A 19833-nucleotide genomic window follows, 5' to 3' on the forward strand; every position below is an offset into this window, starting at 1 on the left:
TGGCATTGCTAGCTTTTTCCCCTGTGACTTTGCTCTTTCTATACCATCGAACTAGGGATTTGAATCTCTCTTCTACCATCATCTGTTAAGACTTTTTATGATGTAAGCTTCTCTAATCCCTTTCTTCTCTTTTTCTGTCTTTTGTCTGAATTCTGCAGTGAAATTAGTTCTTTCTTAAGGAGATATATTTCCAGCTCAGAATTATTAATGTGCTGCATATTTGCTTTATCATCAACATCTTGTGGTTTGTTGTTAGTAGTGCCAACAGTTAGTTTCAAATATTAAGATAACAGTGACCACTTCCTTTTTTTCCATTACCTTAAAATTCTTCATGATTATAGTCTTCTTTTCACTATACTTAGGTGGGAGAATGGACTTTTAATGAATTTTAGAATAAAATTCAAGTACGGGGAAGTTCAAAGAAGGTGTTTAACTATATTTAGGTAGTGGGTTTAGATATTTAACCTAGTGGTGGTCAACTGGCCATACGCTTGAAGACTTTTAAAAAAAGTCAGATGCATAGGTCCAACCCTAAGCCAACTAAAAATAGGTTGATGTCCAGACAAGGATATTTTAATATTTTCAGGTTAGCCTAATGGGCATATATGCTTGGTGTCACTACTGAATTTACTAAGGAGGTAAAACTTCATTTTAACTCTTTGGATCAGGAAATCGTGGATGGCTATAAGACATTTTTTTAATGTCATTGATAATATTAAATTAAAACTTGTTTCTGCTATTGATGGAAGTTAAGAGTAGAAAATTTGGAAAGGAGGCACTGTTAGGGGGAAAAGGGGCTGCTCCGTAACAGCACCACAAGACCAAAAACCTGCCTCAAACAAAGCCAAAAACTGGAGATGGAGGTAGAAGTGATTAAACATAGTCATTAAATCAGCTATGTAAATGAAAAGATCTCTAGGTGCTAACTGTTATAGCAGGGAAGTATCAGACTGCTATAGAAAGTATCACGAGGCACAAGAAGTAGGAATGTGAAAGTTGAGGGCCATTATAGAAAATTATTGGTCCTTACAAATCAACCTAATTGTACCCTAGAAGTTAGGTTAACAAATGTTAATAACACCACAAAGGAAGAGCCCCTCCCAAAGAGAAGACTCTGTCAGTAGTAGGATAGCAGCCCTGCTGTCAGCTTGTGACCATGCAGGTTTCTCTTTTAGCAAACTTGTCCCTTTTGGGGCAGCTCTTTCTGCCAGCTTGGGCAAGTGTTGTTGTGTAGAGAAACTCCCCGAGGCCACCCACCGAAAGGGGAGCTCTGGTGAAATATTTCCCAGAGCAACCCAAGTACATTCCTTTCTGAACCTAACTACTCTCTGAAACTGACTTCACTATTACTTTTTTAAAAAATTTATTTATTTATGCATACAAGAACTGGGGTACAGGCCAGAGGTGTAGGGGTTGAGGGGATTCATCAGAGATAGAGTGGGGAAGAGAGCAGATGGATTGACCAAAATTCACTGCTGAGGGGAGCAGCAGGCAAGACAGGGGAGGTCTGCTGCACCATGTGGGTCAGCAAACTGGCCGGGGATCAAACCCATGCTCCAGTGGTTGTGTTATAGGGCATCTTTTTCCCCCTAACAGTTGCAGACAGCTTCATAGTGTTGCATCTTAACCCCTTGCACCACCAGGGAAGCTCTCACTATTACTTTTCAAACCCATTAGTATTTTGCAGGTTTTGGGATAGGGTTTGTGTTTGTGCTCTTTGTTTTAAACAATAAAACTTCAGGGTCTTTGGACTAGATGTATTTGTTATAAAGCAGCCCCGATATTTAGGACATCCTTTCCCCCCTAACATATTCACCTACCTTTTATCAGGACCTTAAGCCATGAATATATTGGTATTACCAACCTGTATGCTCACTTTGTCTAAATGTTATAGGGCAGCCCCGATATTGAATGGGTTGCCTGGCTGTGGGTCCTCACCCGCGTGCTTACAAGGGACTTATTAATACTCCACTACAGGCACACACTAAAGGTTAATAAAAGGTTTATTTACACGGGAAAAGGAAATAAGGAAAATGTACAACTCAGGGAGAAAATAGGGAAATAAAGTCTTTAATGCGTCCTACCCGATCCCCCTTATCCGCCGACCTGGAAACCCAAAAAGCACTCTCTGAGCTGGCCGGACGCTGTGAGCTGGCGGAGAGTCAAAATGGGGGACCCCTCCAAAACCCACGTGTCTGGCTTTATACCAACCTGGCTGCTTAACCCCTCCCTCAGGTCCCAGCCACCTTCCCTTGGTTGGTGATGGGATTTGGAGTTCCCTGTGTCTTTGGCTTTGGCCTGGGGTGGGGGGGAGTCCACAAAGCCTGTATGAAATTAGCTTTAGGACATCCTTTCCCCCCTAACATAAACACTATGTTAACTTTAGTGATTTCCAGTGAGGTTGAAAAGAGTAACCCTAAGAACTATTCAGAATTGCTTTTTCAAATTACATCCTGCAACACCTCCCCTAACCCCCTCATTCTAATCTGCTCCTTAGGCACCCCAGTTAAGTAACACTTCAGTGTTCACTTTGGTAACTGATGAGAGTGTATCTTTTGGGTAAATTAGTGCAGAAGTTAGGTTGGGAGCCACTTTCTTAAAGGTTTCCCTGCCATTATTTTATACTGAATATTTGTCTTTGTCTTTAGACAAAATGTCTTTAGACATTTGTGTGGAAATGTCAACCTAATTTGCAAAAATCTTGGGACTGGAAATTTCTTGCATTTCATTTGAAAATTGGATGCACCAATGGTTGGGATTCTGTCCCTTTTAGGTATGGCGTTCTGAGCAAGAAAGATATCATTTGATCTTAAGAACCCTAAAATGGCACCTCCAGCTAGCTGAATCCCTCTCAAACCACTCTCAGATTCTTTAGGGTTTTAGCTTGGCTGGGTTCCTTTTGGAGCCAAAAGAATTCTCATCATTAGCATTAGTGAGATGTTGCTCATTAGCATTTGTGAGGAGTACCCAAATCACACCAACAAAGGGTGTGAAACCGTAGCTTGTGGTGGGGAGGGGAGAGGGTGAGCTGGATTGTTTCTCCTTGGATTAATACCAACGTTATTTCCCTTGGTGCTGATCCCTTCTTTTCTGTGTGGGAATGTTTATACTGTTAGGTGAGATTTTCACTTAAAAAACTTAAAAAAAAAACATATTTTTTCTCTTTCTTAAAAAAACCTATAAACACAACACAATACTTTTTTGTCATTATGATGTGTTTAGAAATTTGAAAAGGCCTTCTGCAGTATGAGAGCGCTTTTCCTGCAGTGCAGGTCCACTAGTCATTCAAGCAAAGAGTTAACCAAGGCTAGGAGGCTTCTCTGGCCGCCTACAAGCTTTGTGCTGTAGCCAAGCTGGGGGCTGAGAGAGGCTGAGATTCATTTGTTTGTGTATGAAGCTTTCATTCCCAGAGCCTTAGACATCACATACCAGGAAAGATGATTGTGAAAAACAGGGACAAACTCAAGTGTTTCCCGGCTGTTCTGGTTGCCTTTGATACATTTCATTTTGTCTGACAGCCTCTACCACTTGGTTGTCAAAACAAAATTTTCTTCTCTGGTAGCTAGTGAGGATTTATTATTCATGTCCAGCAGTCATCATAAATACTATTATGTATTTATGTGTACTTAAATGAGGCTTATAGTAGTTTATAGATGTTCAGTCCTTTTTTATTGCACCATTTGTAAATTTCATATTGGAATTGTGTAGCTTGCTGAAGTTCAGTGATCTTTGAGTCTGAGAAACTGCAGAGGGGTTTTGCAGAGAGAGGCCCAGCTAGAAATGTTTCCTAGAACCGGGAAAGCTGTCACTTCCTTTTTCTCCAAGTCGTTAAGCTCTTTGGGTCTGGATATAGCAACAGCACCCCCTAGTGTGTGATAGGGTGAAAATGGTCTCCTGGTTAACTCAATAAGGTGAGGCCTTTAGGCTTCAAAGACTGGGGTGCGGTTAACAGGGGACTTAGCATTTATTGAATATTACAGCTGAGACTAAATATACAATAGCAGCATGTCTCCAGGTTTTGACAGCTGAGAAAGGGAAATAGAGACAGCAGGAAGATAGGGTTTTAGATTATTTTATAAAGTGGTGAAAGCTAAGGAGAACATAGGAGGGAATCTGGAGGTCACTGGGGAAGAGAACTATTTGATGAATAATTTGAAATTCTTTCAAATAATTTGAAGCTGGGCCATGTGCACAGAGAAGAAGATAGATAGGCTTGGTCATTGCTGACTGAGACTGGGCCTGCAAAGGAGACCAAATACCTTTTTTTTTGGAGGCAAAAAAGAAATTCTAAATATTCTAAGTAGCAACTTAAACACTACTAAAATAAAATTATAGGGATACAATAAACAATATTGTGACTGTAGTTAATAATATTGTACTGCATATTTGAAAGTTGCAGAGAGTAGATCTTTACAGTATATATGAGGATAGATGTGAACTAGACTGTTTTGTATTATATATAATTTATCATATATATTATATATATAGAGAGTCATGTTGTCTACCTGAACTAATATAGTGTGATAAGTCAATTAAATAACCCTATGTCAATAGTGTTATGTAGTATATAACATATAACACTGTTATATATCAATTAAATAAAAGCTACTAAATATAAATCATTGATAAATATTATTTGATGACAGAGTTTTGTTAGAAGGAAGTAGACATTAAGTGCAAAAGGCAGCAGAAGAGGTGGACATGGGCCTCCCCTGGTGGCACAGGCAGTTGAGCGCCAAGCTGTGAAGCTGTCTGCAGCCTCTGCAGCCCCGGTTCTATCCTGGCCAGCTGGCGAGGGTCCCACATGGCGTGGCAGACCTCTCCTGTCTCGCCCTCTGCTCCCCTCAGCAGTGTATTTCATCAGTCTGCCTGTTCTGCTCCCTGCTCTGTCTCTGGTGAATCTTCTTACCCTCCCATGCATCTGGGGTTCTTGTATAAATAAATAAACAAATAAATAAATAAATCTTTAAAAAAAAAAAGAGGTGGACATGGGCTATAGAGGAAAGAGGGATGGTTTTCCCTTTATTTTGTTTACCTAACAAATACTTATTATTCAGCTGCTGTTTGGTACCAGTTTCTGTTTTTGAAACCTGATCCCTATGGCACAAGCCTGGGGGCAAGTCACCCTGGTGGGAGAGGGACTGGGAGCAGTTTGAATAAGGAGCCATAAGGCTTCTTTGGCAGAGCTGTAGTTTCCCCCTGGCTGCCCAGAGACAGAAAGAGGCATGTGCAGTAGCCAGGTCTCTATGATTGTCTGAACCTTTTCTTCTTTGGAGATTGGCTGCTAATCCTTCTTTCCACATCCAGGCCGCCCTGCAGCGGGAGGCTGCAGAATGGCTATATGGAGGCCCATGCCAGTGGGCCAGACTTGATGGCCACCCTGGCACTAGTTGGGTTTGAACGCCAGAGTCTCCCCTTCTCCAGGTTTTGGTGGCCGGCCCCAGGAGCATTCTGCTTATGCCCAGCCCCTGTGGCAGTGTGTTGTGGGCATTTTACTGCTCATCAGCAGTGGCTGCCTGGGGCTCAGGCTGTTGGCAGAAGCCGCAGTGATTGTGGGTGGCAGTGGTTTTCCTGCTGTGCCACCCCAGGGCATGCAGCTATAGGTGGCTTGGTTGCCCGGGAGGCTACCCTGCTGATCTTGGTTCAGGACTGTGGGGAGGAGCATGGGTCACCAGTGGGCCAGCTCCAGGATTGCAGCTCCCTGGATCCACAGGCAATAGAGAGGCCTCTGGAGTCCCAGATCAACATAGCAGGCTCCCAGCAGAGCCTACCCTGCAGGAGCTGGGACCTGTATCCAAGTACTGCTGTAGCCCCCCGCCCCCTGCCCCCCTTTAGTGGTTATATCCAGCCTTGCAGAAGGGGAACTGGGTACAGGGTGCCTCTGGCTCCACTGAGGCTGGTTTCTTGGAGCCTACAAGCCCATGAGACAGAGCCTACAAGCCCTGAGGTCAGAGCAGGTTGAATCTGTGCAGGCACCAAGTTATCCTTTTTATATTTGGCACCCAGATTATAGAACGAACCAATCAGGTGTGAGCTAAATGAACCAATCCAGTCTAATCAGCTTATTAGTTAATTATTTTGATCAAAAATCAAGAATGAGCTGATTGGTCCTAAATGATCCAGTCAGTCACTTACAATTGAATATGGTCCAATTAGACTTGTAGGGTGGGAGACTCTGAAAGAGGACATGAGGCAGGCAGGAACCAGCTTAGGCACTCTGTACCTGGATTCTGAAGAAAGAAGCATCCTGTTCTTTACCTTTGAAGAAAGAAGAAAGAAGGATTAGCAGCCAATCTCGAAAGAAGAAAAGGTTCGGACAATCATAGAGACCTGGCCACTGCACATGCCTCTTTCTGCCTCTGACATTGCCAGAAAGAAGCACCATTGGTCTTGGTTTGGTGTTTCAAAGAGCTGTTGCTGGTGTAGGCCAACAACTTACAAGAGTTAATACTGGTGTCTGACACTGCCTCCTGGTGACCGGTGGTGACCAGCATTACTGGCCAGTGCTGTCCAGCACCACTGACAGATAACTGGCACTCTGTGTTCAGGTCACCTCTGAGAGCTGCCAACCACTTCTTATCATCTGGCACCACCTCGTGGTGCTGTTGCCTCCATTGTTGTCCAGTCCAATATCCTGGAGCTGTCCAGTCTGGCCTTCAGATTGTTGCTGTGTGCTGCTGTGGTATCATCTTGGCAGCCCCACCTGTGAGCATATCCAGCTGCCACAATGAGTTAGATTCTGGCCCACTGCTTGCTGGTGTGCCACGAGCTCCAGGCCCTCATTGATTGGACAGCACCATCTTGAACGAGTTACCTTTTGCTTAGGACTTCTGGACACTGTGGACATTATCTGGGATGAGATAGCTGGCCACTTGTGGCCTTAGAAACTCTTGTTTGCCCTGTTTGTTAAATAAGCTCCACTGTTCCCTGAACCTGAGTGGTTTTGCAATTGTGCACATGAGTGAGATCCCAAAGACTGTGGCGTGTCCTCTGCCTGGGCACTGTCCTTTAAGGCTATAGCACTATTTCAGTTTAGGTACTAGAAATACAGATGTGAGTAAAATAGTCCCTGCTCTCATAGCAATATTCTCTAGAGCTGCCAAAGGGCAAGTCACCACAGCTCATTGCTTGATATTTACATTCTTTTAAAAGGTGCTCAAATACATCTCAAATTTAATAATATCCTCTATAACATATTTATTTGCTAGTGAAAATTGAAACTTCACATTAAAAATTTTATTACAATTCAAAATTTTGAAAACCAGGAAATCCAGTTAAGGCACCTGCCCTAATTGTGCTCTAGCTAAATGACCCAGTAGTTTTTCTTTTTCTTTAACATTTCTCCCACACAAGTGACTTTACTTCAAATTCTTGTGTTGGGTTTCCTCTTACTGACTTCAGGCTTATAAAAGTCAGGCAAGACCTGTTAGAGTCTCTTTGAGTCAAATAAAAAAATGGAATTAAAGTATATTGAAGTCATTCAAGTGCAACCTACATAGATTCCTTGTAAGTTACTGAAACCAAGTTAGAAAAGAGATGAAAGAAAAAAGATATCACAGAAATTATATCATAGATCATCAAAATACTGGCATACAGTCCAGAATAACATAGAGTAGCTTTCTCAAGATGCTGCATACTGATCCTAAACTTACTATCAAGAGAGAATAGTACAAGAGTATGGTTTTTGGCTAAGTTGATTCTATGTCATAATTATTCTCTATGCTGGTCTTTTCCTCAGGAAACTCCCTGTAATAAAGGAAGTAATGACAGCTATCGAAACTTTTAAATTCTGATTTTAGTCTTCACTTCCTTCCACTATATTTCTTCTTGAAGCAGAGAAAATTGGTTGAGGTATTAGTATCTAATGTTTATCATTCTTTCCCTCAATTCTTTCTCCCCTCCTCTTAGGATATATTGTCACCATTTCCTTATAAATTCTTTTCCTGGTCCTGCTGTTAGGGTGGATGTTCTGATAGAAGGGAAGAAGTCTTTATACTAGGGTTGAGAAGTTACAAAAGTTCTTTACTTAGTACTTTAGTACTACAATTAGTACTTTAGTAACTTCTTACTAAAGTTACTAATATTCTGTATTAGTCCTATTAGTCCTTCTGAGATAGTTGAGAGACAGCTGAATCTTCCTGGGAACTATCTTCAGTGGACATCTGAGAAGACTTTGGGGTTACTGTTGGATTAAACTTCTTTGATAAATCCATTGGAATTCTACTCAAAGATCTCCAAGATCTCTGGGTTCAGGCCAATGGTGATTTTCAAATTACCTTCAAAATGTCAAATTGTTTTCAAATGTTTACACTTTAAAAGTGTGACTTATTTACAGACCAAGAGATGAAAGGTATCCACTGCTCAAAATTATGTTTCAGTCTTTCCTGAAATTTCTAAGCCAAAACTTCTTGTTCATTAAAGATTTGTATTCTTAGAGAAGTAATAATGAAGTGAGATACTTTAGCCCCACACTCATTGTCTGTTGAGAATGAATAACCTGATAAGACCTAGAGGGATGAGGATACTGAGAGGTGGTGTTAGAACTCTGGCACTGGCAAGTTGTGACTTTAGGAAGCTTATTTTTCCTTCTGTATAGAAGCAGCTGTATTAAATCCCCTGTGAAGTCCTTTCTAGCTCTAACATTCTATTTCAAATGGCAGATGGCATTCAAGAATAATGAGAACATAGGACAATGCCGGGAATACTGGATAATTGTTTGTGGTGGGGGCAGGACCAGATTAAATCCTAAAAAATAAAGTGGGGTAACATGGAGAAAGAGCATGATTCGACAATCAAATCTGAGCTATTATAATGTTTCTAGAGTATTTATTTCTGGTTCCAATTTCTCTCTAGAAATTGCCTAGAATGGAGAGTGGTGATGTGGTACAGTTGCAGTTTTTTTTAAGAAGCCCAATTTCTTACGCTTTTGTATGTCAAATGAGTTTTGAAATTTATCTATAAAAAACTCATGGCCAGAGATCTGACTCTTGACTGCAACTGCTCTTATAAAGATATTTGTGGTGTGAATTTTTTTGTTGGGGGGAGTGTTTTCCCTTTAACTTTCCTCTTCAGGGTAGAAGTGAAGTACCACAGGCTGATATTCTTTGAATCCTAGAGAGCAAGTGACCTACTTACTATTGTGTCTGAGATATCCAATTAGTGTATATTTTAGGAAATACTTTTTAGCTTAAAACATGATTTTGCTTTTGTGAAAACATACTCCAGTAGGGATATACCTGATTGGGGTTTTTTTTGGCTATTCCTCTGACCCAGTGTGTAACTTTGGATAATATATGCCTTTTCTCCTTGTAAAATCCTTGCGCTTCTTTAGAAAAGATAATTTATAACTATATCTTTACAGATCCATATGATGAAGATTAACAAAAGATTTGATTTAGTTTAAAAACTGAAAAAAATGTGTGAGTTATTTACTAGGTTTTCTAATAGCTAGAAGATGTCGATTCTGGTGTTTACTTTGTGATCTTCTCTTTGCAAAGAGTTCCAGCCTCTCCACAAGACCAAAGTATTGTGTAAACAGGATTCCAGGATAGAAACATGGGTGGGGCTTTTTATTTGCAAAATTTCTTCCTGCACATGACTGACTTTTAAAGAAATAATACCAAGGACCAACAGAGAGGCAGAAAACTTGGGTGATTTTGGATTTTCTGTGTGTGTTCTGCCATCTGCTGGAAAAGGATCATCAAAACTTGGAAAGCTGACTGGTAAAATGAAGGACCCCTCCATCCCTCTCTTTGGTCTGGGTAGAGTACACTATAGCTCATAAAATACCAAAATGATTTGGTTTTCTGTCTGATCACTTTAAATCACAACTAGAGTTGTCTCATAGGGAGTTCCCCACCAGACAGCTGAGATCATGGCCAGCTGCTTCAGGCCCAGAGTGCTTCAGGAGCCTATATCACAATATCCTCTTGACTCATTTCTCTGGGTGCCCAGTATGTTGACTGGATTACCTCGAAGTGCTTTTCACTGGTTTAAAATGGAAACAAAACAAAGAATAGAATGGAGCAGGGTGACGGCCATCCTTTTGATGTTAGTGTAAGAGAGCCAACTAACCTTTTCAGGAAAGGAATATTCTTTTTTCCTGATATTATAATCTCCCAAGTTTTTGGTGTTAAAGTGCTCTTATACAAAATGAGGGTGATAGGTGACAGTTCTTTAAGCATATATTTGCTTGGCAAAAGGAAAAGTTAGCAACTGTCAGTTCCCTCATTCTTTAAAAATGCTTTCCCATGTGCATTCCCAAAGTCTAGGCAAGTGTGGTTTGCTACTCCTTTTGGTCTCACCTTTCCCTTCTTGTGACAACTTGAGTGGAAAAGTGAGGTCAACAATTCTCAACTGTAACTTCCACATTTTCCCTAGCAAATTTTCCATGGATTTTTCTTTGCTATGACCCACATAGAAACACAAAAATAATAGTGTGGTAGAATGAGAATAATGTCTCTTCACTAACTGGGTCACTACTTTTTTAGATGAATTTTCGTCTATAGCAAATGCTTGGCCTGATTCGCCCCCTTAAGGATCATTTTCTTCCTCTGGAGTTCTGAATGGAATGTGACCTTCCTGACTGGATGTGTATGTGGGGCTCCCATGGGGGAGGGCTTAGATTTTTGGCAGTCTGATCCTCAAGGCACAGGATGTGAAGATCTAACCTTCTTGTTTCTTCTTGAAATTTCTCAGAGGGTTACAATACATTTGAAAGATTTTTAAATGAGTATAACATATTAATATCTTTGATTAATTAAGATTCTTGTAACTGAATCTTGCCTCCTTCTTTATTAGCAGTTATGATTACAGAAGGGCATGATTTTTCCAAATGTTTTAAAGCCTTAGTTTAAATAAAATAGTAAAGAGAAAAGGGGAAAAAAGTGGAGCTTGATAGTTGGCTCCATGGAACCTGAATTGAAAATCGCTAGTGTACATCACGCATTCAACAAGGGACTAATCTCCAAAATTTACAAAGTTCTTGTACAATCCAACAACAACAACAAAAAAAACCCCTCAAAACGACTCAATAAAAAAATGGGCAAAGGGGGCCTCCCCGGTGGCGCAGCGGTTGAGCGCTGGGTTGTGAAGCTGCCCGCAGCCTCCGCAGTGCTGATTTGATCCCCGGCCACCAGGCGAGGGTCCCACATGGCTCGCAGACCTCTCCTGCCGCCCTCTGCTCCCCTCAGCAGTGTACTTCGTCACTCTGCCTGTTCTACTCTCCGCTCTGGCTCTGGTGAATTCTCTCACCAGAGAATTCTGACTGTACCCAGTGCTTGTATAAATAAATCTTTAAAAATAAATAAATAAATAAACATGGTACTGGTGACTGGAATGGAATTGAGTTTAAAAAAAAAAAAATGGGCAAAGGACCCAAATGCTTTCCTAGAGAAGATACTCACATGGCCTGTAGACAGATGAAAAATTGTTCAACATCACTTATTATAAGGGGAAATGCAAATCAAAACTGCTGTGAGATACTACCTCACCCCTCTGAGAATTGCTCATATAAAAAAAGAATGGAATCAACAAATATTGGTGAGGTTGCTATAAAAAGGGAACTCTCATTCATTCATTGTTGATGGGAATGCAAGTTGGTGCAGTCTTTATGGAAAATGGTGTGGAAATTTCTTAAGAAAATAAAAGTGGAAATTCTGTATGATACAGCAGTACCTCTATTAGGTATTTATCAAAAAAAGGAAAATAAAGAGGGCCTCCCTGGTGGTGCAAGGGGTTAGATCTCAGCACTATGAAGCTATCTGTAGCCACTGCAGCAAGAGTTGGATTACCAGCCAGGGAGGTGACCCACATGGTGCAGCAGACCTCTCCTGTCTCCCCCGCTGCTCCCCTCAGCAGTGTATTTCAGTCAATCCACCTGTTCCATTCCCCACTCTGTCTCTGGTAAATCCTCTCACTCCCTCCCTGCACCTCTGGCCTGTACCCCAGTTCTTGTATGCATAAACATATAAATCTTAAAAAAAAGGAAAGCTCTAACATGAAAAGATTTTTCTACACCTATTTACAGAGCATCACTGTCCACAATTTCCAAGGCAGGGAATCAACCTCAGTGCCAATCAACAGATGAATGGAAAGAGAAATTGTGAAACATATACTCAATGGGATACTTGAAAGCTGTGTAAAAAGATGAAATAGTGGCATTTGGGACAAAATGGATGGACATTGAAGTGATTATGTTAAGTACAGTAAACAAAACATGAAAGCATATTGGATGGTTTCATTCATTGGTAGAATATTAGTAACAAAAGAATATACACAGGCAAAATTAGTAAGAATAAATCTTGACCTCAGTGGAAGAATATAATGGTTACCAGAGGGAAGTGGGGGACAGGGGGAGGAAGAAGGCTTGAGGGAGGGAGACAGATGGAACATTTGCACAGGTGGTTTAGTGGAGTGTGAATGGAACATGTCCACACATGGAAGAGCAACCCCTAAATTTAAAATAAAAATTAAAAACCACAAAAGTCAGCATTAAAAAAATTGCTAGTATAGAAAAGCAAAATTGAAATTTATTTGTGGGAAGTTATTTAGTTAAGAAGGCAGATAGTTGAAATCTGAGTAGTTGAAGGATGGGAAAGCAAGCTTGTCCTGAAGCCAGAATACATGGTATCTTCATTGGAAATTGATGTTCCCAAAGAATAAACTTTTTTTTTTTTGGTATATTTTTCTATTGATAACAATTGCTTTTGAATGAATGTGGACCTTCAGGATTGTAGGGTGTGGGTTTCATAATGGACACACATGGAGACTGACCTAAAGGCCATGTGAAGAAAGTGGAAATATCCTCCCCAGTTAAGTTTTTGTGGGTCATGTTGTTAGAAATATGTCCAAGAAATGATTTCATAAAACTCTGGAAACTTGGCTGAAAACCCTGGCAGATCTGTATCATCTGGTAAATATTTAGGACTCTGTATATATTATTTTCAAGCAAAGGCAATAAACTATAGGAATTTTTTTTCCTATAAAACAAAATAGCATGGAGTTTTAGTTTTAGAATAAGAATTTTGCAGACAATGGATTTTATCCCCCAGAGAGAAAAAGGAGACTTATTTCTGATAGTTAGGTCAATTTAAATTCTCTTTCATTGAAGGTAACCAGATCAAAGTTTATTATGATTTACTTGTTAAATCAGCAAAGCCTGGACATATGGTAGCTTCATTTTTCATCTTTTAGGAGTTTTTTTTTTTTTTTTTAACTTGAAAGAACTTACGAGATTTTAACATCACCTGCATCTCAACATCTCAGTGTATAACTCAACAACAATTGAAAATGTGAATTCTCCTATGTAGTAGAATTAAAAAGCAGAAAGCCAGAGTTCAAATGAAGTTCAAAAGCTACAAATGAAGCAATCAAATATAAAGGCCATGTCCTGGTTTATTCATGTAATAGCCTCCTGTTAACACCATGTTGTATTTCTTTCCCAATGAGATTCATATCTATCATCATTTGTCTTTCAAATACCTGTTAAGGTAAGTAGGTACAGAGTAATCATGCCCCTTTTTTATAACTTGTGAAATAGAGTCACAGATGACAGATACTTTTCTATCTCCCTTTTCTTCAATTATTTTTTCTGCTGGTAATAAGGGTAACACATATGTCAAATTTACTATATACCATGCACTTTACATGGGTTATTTTATTATATCTTGTGAGGTAGGTATAATCCACCCCCCCTTTTTTTTTTCAGGTGAGGAAGTAGTGCTTATGGAGACTAAAACTTGCTAGAATTTAACCAGCAGAAATTGACCGAGTTCTGACTTCATGACCTGTGTTTGAAGCTATTACACCATACTGCCTCTCCCGTAGTATCCTACAGAGAAGGCAGCTTCCATAGGCCAACTGAACTTAGCTGTCTATTACTAGGCTTACAACCAGTTAGCCTTCATTTCCACCATCTGGAGAGCAAGAAGTTGATTTAGACCTTCCCCAAAAGGGTTCTGGAGAGGCGTCAGGGTCTTCCTCTCTAGATCAGGGTCAACTCTGTCTGGTAAGATACTCTTTTAAGATGTTTTGAAACAGGGCCTCTCTGGTGGCGTAAGGGGCTAAGTCACAGCACTATGAAGCTATCATCAGCCATTAAAGTATAAGTTCGATCCCTGACCAGGTTGCTGACCCACATGGTGCAGCAGACCTCTCCTGTCTGGCCCACTGCTCCCGTCAGCAGTGTATTTCTGTCGGTTTGCCTGTTCTATTCCCTGCTTTGTCTCTGGTGAATCCTCTCACTACCCACGCTTCACCTCTGGCCTGCACCCCAGTTCTTGTATGCATGAATAAATCTTTAAAAAAAAAGATGTTTTGAAATAGTATGAGAAAGACACACTAAATTAATATATATTCTAAAAAATGAAAAAAAAAACTTGGAAAAAAAGAACTAATATACATATATATATTCTATGTAAAGACTCAACGAATGGCAGTTCAATGATTGCAAAGCCTAAGCAGTCAAGCAGAAGTCCTTAAACTGGACATGCCTACCTGGTATCATGAAGACGTCATCTCACAGCCTGTATTTCCCTTCCAACCTCTTCCTTTTTCTGTTGTTTTGGGCAGAGTCTCAGCTTTTCCTTACAAAAGATCAAAACTAAGTCTTCTTGGCTACCCAAATCAATTCCTCACTAAAGTTTGGCTGTCTTTCAGAAAAGAGGCTGAATTGACCTGAACTTTCCTCCTTTGGCATTCCAGGAAATTCAAACTCCAGTGAACGACCTTAAAATCAACATCTGTCTCCTCCATACTGTAGTTACAGTTTTGACTCAAAATTGAATATTTATAGTCCAAGTGAATAAAAAACAACTTGGGGAATACCATTCAGACTTCCCAGCTTTAAATCCACTTGTCTTTAGGAAACTAACTCTTGTCTTTCAGACCCCAGGCCTATATAAATAAAATTCTATTTTAATGTCAAGTTTATTCTCTAAAGGTAGTATTTTTGGAGAGCCATTGTTTTTGAATCTTAATAGCTGTCTTTTTTACTTTTTTGATTATTAATTTTCTAGAAAACATACTTTTGTATAACACATGTACTCTGGATCCTGTTTGTGCAAAATTTCCTTGTAGGGAAGATGCCTTACATGCCTGACTATCTGCTACTTGTTTTAGAAGGAGAAAAGATACTTAAGCTCTTCATACTTTTCTTCTTGGTTTTGTGAGCCAATGAGATTGGACTCTTCAATTTCTCCTATACCTCAAATATTCAAAAATTTCAGCTATGCACCATAACAAAGTATTAAAGTGTTTTAGGAGTTCTAGAGGAAGAAGGGTGTGGTCAGAATCCTGCCTTCTTTTTCCTAACAGAGCTCACTTTCTAATTCACTACAGAAAAACTGACCTTTCATTTTGACCTCTGCATGTTAGAATATGATTTCTAACATTCCATTTTTTATAGCAAAGATTCATTATTTTGAATATCCAATCTCAGATGTTTTTTATAACATGTTTCCCCTTCTACTTTCTAAGAGGGAGGTAGTGTCACTCAGTTATGAAAACTGGGAATGGTTAAATAGATAATATATGAGTCATCAACCAACTCTGCCCTAGTGTCATGTCAGAGCTGATCTCTCTTTAAACTGGGACTTTTTAAACTGTCTTTTGAGGAAGGCAGTTTTAAGTAATTTGGCAGTTCTGTAAGCAACATTTGTGTAAACCAGTAGATAACCCTTTTTTAAAAAGATATATTTATTTATGCATATAAAAACTGGGATACATGCCAGAGGTGTGGGGATGAGAGGAGTCACCAGAGACAGAGTGGGGAATAGAATAGGCAGGCTGACAGAATACACTGCTGAGGGGAGCAATGGACGAAACAGGAGAGGTCTGCTGTGCCATGTGGGTAGCTCCCTGGCCGGGGATTGAACTTGTGTTGCAGTGGCTGTGGCTAACTTCATAGGTTGCGTCTTAACCCCTTGTGCCACCAGGGAAGCCCCTGGATAATCTTTTTTTTTTCCATAATTTTTTTTAAGATTTATTTATTAATTTATGCAAGCACTGGGTACAGTGAGAAGTGCGGGAGGGTGAGAGAATTCACCAGAGCCAGAGTGGGGAGCAGAGCAGGCAGAGGGACTGAAGTACACTGCTGGGGGAAGCAGCGGGCGGTAGGAGAGGTCTGCGCGCCATGTGGGACCCTCCTCTGGTGGCCGGGGAGCAGCCGGGGATCGAACCAGCGCTGCAGAGGCTGCAGGCAGCTTCGCAACCCAGCGCTCAACTGCTGTACCACCGGGGAGGCCCCCCCTCCCCTGGATAGTCTTTTAAGCTTTAAACATTTTATAAAATAATGGTGGAAGTAAATGTATAGGGAACTCCAAACATACAATTTCTGCATTGCACACATTGTCTAGTCATGAGCCATAGAAGTTTATGTGGTGATTTCTTGGCTATGTCTTAAATCCCAAACTGAAGAGAATGAGAAGGGGCTCTGCATTTAGCAGGTTACATGTAATGCCAAAGGAAGGGGCTCTGCATTTAGCAGGCTAGAGATGATATCAAAGAAAGCTCTGTCTCTTGGCAGGTGCATCTCTTTTGGGGACCAGGACCGCTAATCCTATCAAGCCAAGAGTAATGCTGGTGAGAATAGGAAACACAAAGATCCCTAATGGATAATTGGTTATGATGGCAAATAGGACCACTTTTATTTCCACTCATGATTTTTTCCTGTTGGATAGTGCTATATAGATTCCATATCTATGCTATCTCCTGGAAGATAGCACCCCATTCTTGCCGAGAATTGCTTCCAAACTGGTATTTCAGCTATAGCTTCAATAGAACATTTCAGTGCTCTAATCAGGTTAGTGTGTTTTTGTTTCTGTCCCCTCTTCTGATCTCAATTCTCCCGTTGCCCACCTGCTCTAGCTGCCTGCCTTTAGTCTTCATGCATGCTAGGCTTTCTCCCACATATGGAACTTTCTATAGCTGTTTTCTCTGAATGCCCTAGTAGCATTTCCCCCTAGTAGCCACATGGCTATTCTGTCACATCTGAGTTTTTGTTCAGGTGGTCAGGAAACTTTTACTGACCACTCTGCTTAAAATCATAATCATCTCCCTGCACACCTGATTCCCTTTACCATGCTCCATTTGGTTCTTTTTCATAGCACTTACTACCTTAAATATTACAGAAGTTATTATAATTATTTCTTATTCTGACTTGCTCATCTAGGATGTAGGCTATGAGGGAAAGGACTTTTTGTTTTGTTCTCTGATGTGATCTGAGCAATATAACAGTACCTGGTTCCTAGCAGATGCTTAATATTTGCTGGGTGAGGGAATGGACTTTCCAGGATAGGAAGCAGAATGATCTATCAAACCTGGTAACTTGGGAGCACAACAGATCTCTCCACAATTTAATATAGGTTTGAATCTTATATTGAGAGCTGACTAATCTTTGTTCAGCTAAGAAATATCCAAAGCATCCTGTGTCAGGATCAAAGAGGAATCATGTTTGGCCTGTGCCTTCAAGGATTCAGAGCAAGCAAATATTTGTCTTGGATTATCTTTTTTTGTCATTCTGTGTTTTTGTTTTTTAAAATATAGTGAAAGTAAGGCAAGGGATACTTGTCATTCCAGTTTCTTTCTTTCTTTCTTTTTTTAAAATATAGTGGAAGGGCAAGGCAAGGGACATTAATTATTTATGATAGGACCAGGTAGTTTTATCTTGCTTCATTTAGTCCAAGTAAACTTTTTTTGAGGGGAGGTTGAATCCTATTTTAGGCATTACATGTAAAATTAAAATATTCCTGCCCCTACCCTAATAGTATAGATTTCACATGAAAAAGCTGTCAGTATCTGGAAAATGATGATTAATATTAATTTAAAAATGCAGAGACATTTCTATTAATGAAAAATTGTGGTTATTATACAAATTTCTGACTAATCCTAATTACCTCCAGGACAATTTCATGAAAACTTTCGATGAAAGTGCTACTGGCTCCATTATGCTAGAAGTCTTTAAACAGGATTCAACTAAAGCTGGTGAATGCAGTAAAAGATAAAAATAAATTAGAGAGTGACCTGTTCATAATCTTAGGTAAGAAAATAGGTATTTGTAGTCCTGTTAAGATTTTAATTCTCTGAAATATTTTTTTCATGATCTGTCAAAACACATAACATTTAAAAAGTGGATCTATGAGAAGTTTTGTGTTTTGTTCAATTGAATTATTTTCTTTTAGTTTTTTTTTAAATGGTTCTTGTTTTGTCATTTTGTCTTTGATATGACTTAGAAATCTTGATGATGTCTTAAGAAAAAAGCAGTGTTTGAGTACATGTCATGTCTTTTTGTATGTTATTTCCTCATTTATTATATTTGCTTAGTACTGGTCTAAATTATAAAGATGACTACTCTTTTCATTTTATGGAGATCAGAGTTTCTAGATCTATATTGAATGGGTAGATAAGGATTGTCTACTTTGTAGACAATTGCAGTAACTTTGAAAGAAAGGGTTTTTATACTTCTTTTGGCCGAAAATTCTTAATCTGCAAGAGGAAAAAAACCTTGTACATAATTGAATGAGAAAAATAATAAACGTTGTCAGGAGTTTTTACATTTAAGAAAAACACCCGTATTTCTACTTCTAAATGAGAATTAGTATTTGCTTTAAAATAGTATTTTCTCCATTTTTATTCATATCTATTTTTTTCCCAGAAAAAGAGCTGCTACTTTCTTCCTTAATGTGCTTAACTTCATTGATGCTTCTTCTCACTGTTCAAGATAATTTCTCAAAATGTTCTTTATATATGACATTTCTTTGTCCTATCCTTTTGTCACTTTTTCATGTTTATTTTCTGTTTTCTAACTTCTAAAAAGTTCTAAAAGCTTTAAACAGTTCTAAAAACTCAACATTATCTTGAGTAAATAAAATTATTTTCAGTTTATTACCCTGCAACTTTGCCCCCTGCCCTCCCCTTTTTTGTCTTTACTTCTTTGGCCTTTTTTCTTCAAAGACATCTTATTTTTACTTTTTTTCTCTGAAGTACAGTTAACGTACCCCCATTTAAAAAATGTTTTAGTCTTAGTGATTTTCTGTATTTGACCAATCTTCCAATAGATTTCAAAGAGCAGTCCAGCTCACATTATGTTCCTGAGAATGGTACTTTGTACTTTGAAAATTTTCTTCTTTTACATTTCTGTATAGTTCCTTTATTTCAGTTTATCTTATCCTCTTTCACCTTTTGATCTCCTTCCTGAAAGACACAAAACCTTCCTCTATCTTTGAATTATTGGTAGAGTAATTCTAAGATTTTACCTCTTTTTCTTTTAGAAGTCAGGAACATTCCTTTGACTAAAATTGCATCTTATCCTACTAGAATCTGTTCTGCTTCCTTTAAGTTTCAAAATACATTTAGCTCTTGCTTTCTCCTTATGAGGAATAAAGCTTAAGTTTACCATTTTTGAATGGTATTTTTTTTTTTTTAATAGAGGCATGTTTTATTTATTTATTTATTTGTTTGTTTGCCTGTCTGTTTATACATGTACTGGGTACAGTCAGAAGCGCGGGAGGGTGAGAGAATTCACCAGAGCCAGAGCGGGGAGCAGAGCAGGCAGAAGGACCGAAGTACACTGCTGAGGGGAGCAGCGGGTGGCAGGAGAGGTCTGCGCGCCATGTGGGACCCTCCACCGGTGGCCGGGGAGCAGCCGGGGATCGAACCGGCGCCGCAGAGGCCGCGGGCAGCCTCGCAACCCAGCGCTCAACCGCTGCGCCACCGAGGAGGCCCTGAATGGTATTTGTTGTTGATGATGCAATTAGGAATTTCCCACAGTCTGTATTTTTTTGATTGTCTCTTTATAGTATTGACAAAATATTTTAAGTTCAGGAGGTATACATT

The sequence above is a fragment of the Talpa europaea genome, assembly GCF_964194135.1.
Source record: "Talpa europaea genome assembly, chromosome: 8".
Classification (NCBI taxonomy): Eukaryota; Metazoa; Chordata; class Mammalia; order Eulipotyphla; family Talpidae; genus Talpa; species Talpa europaea.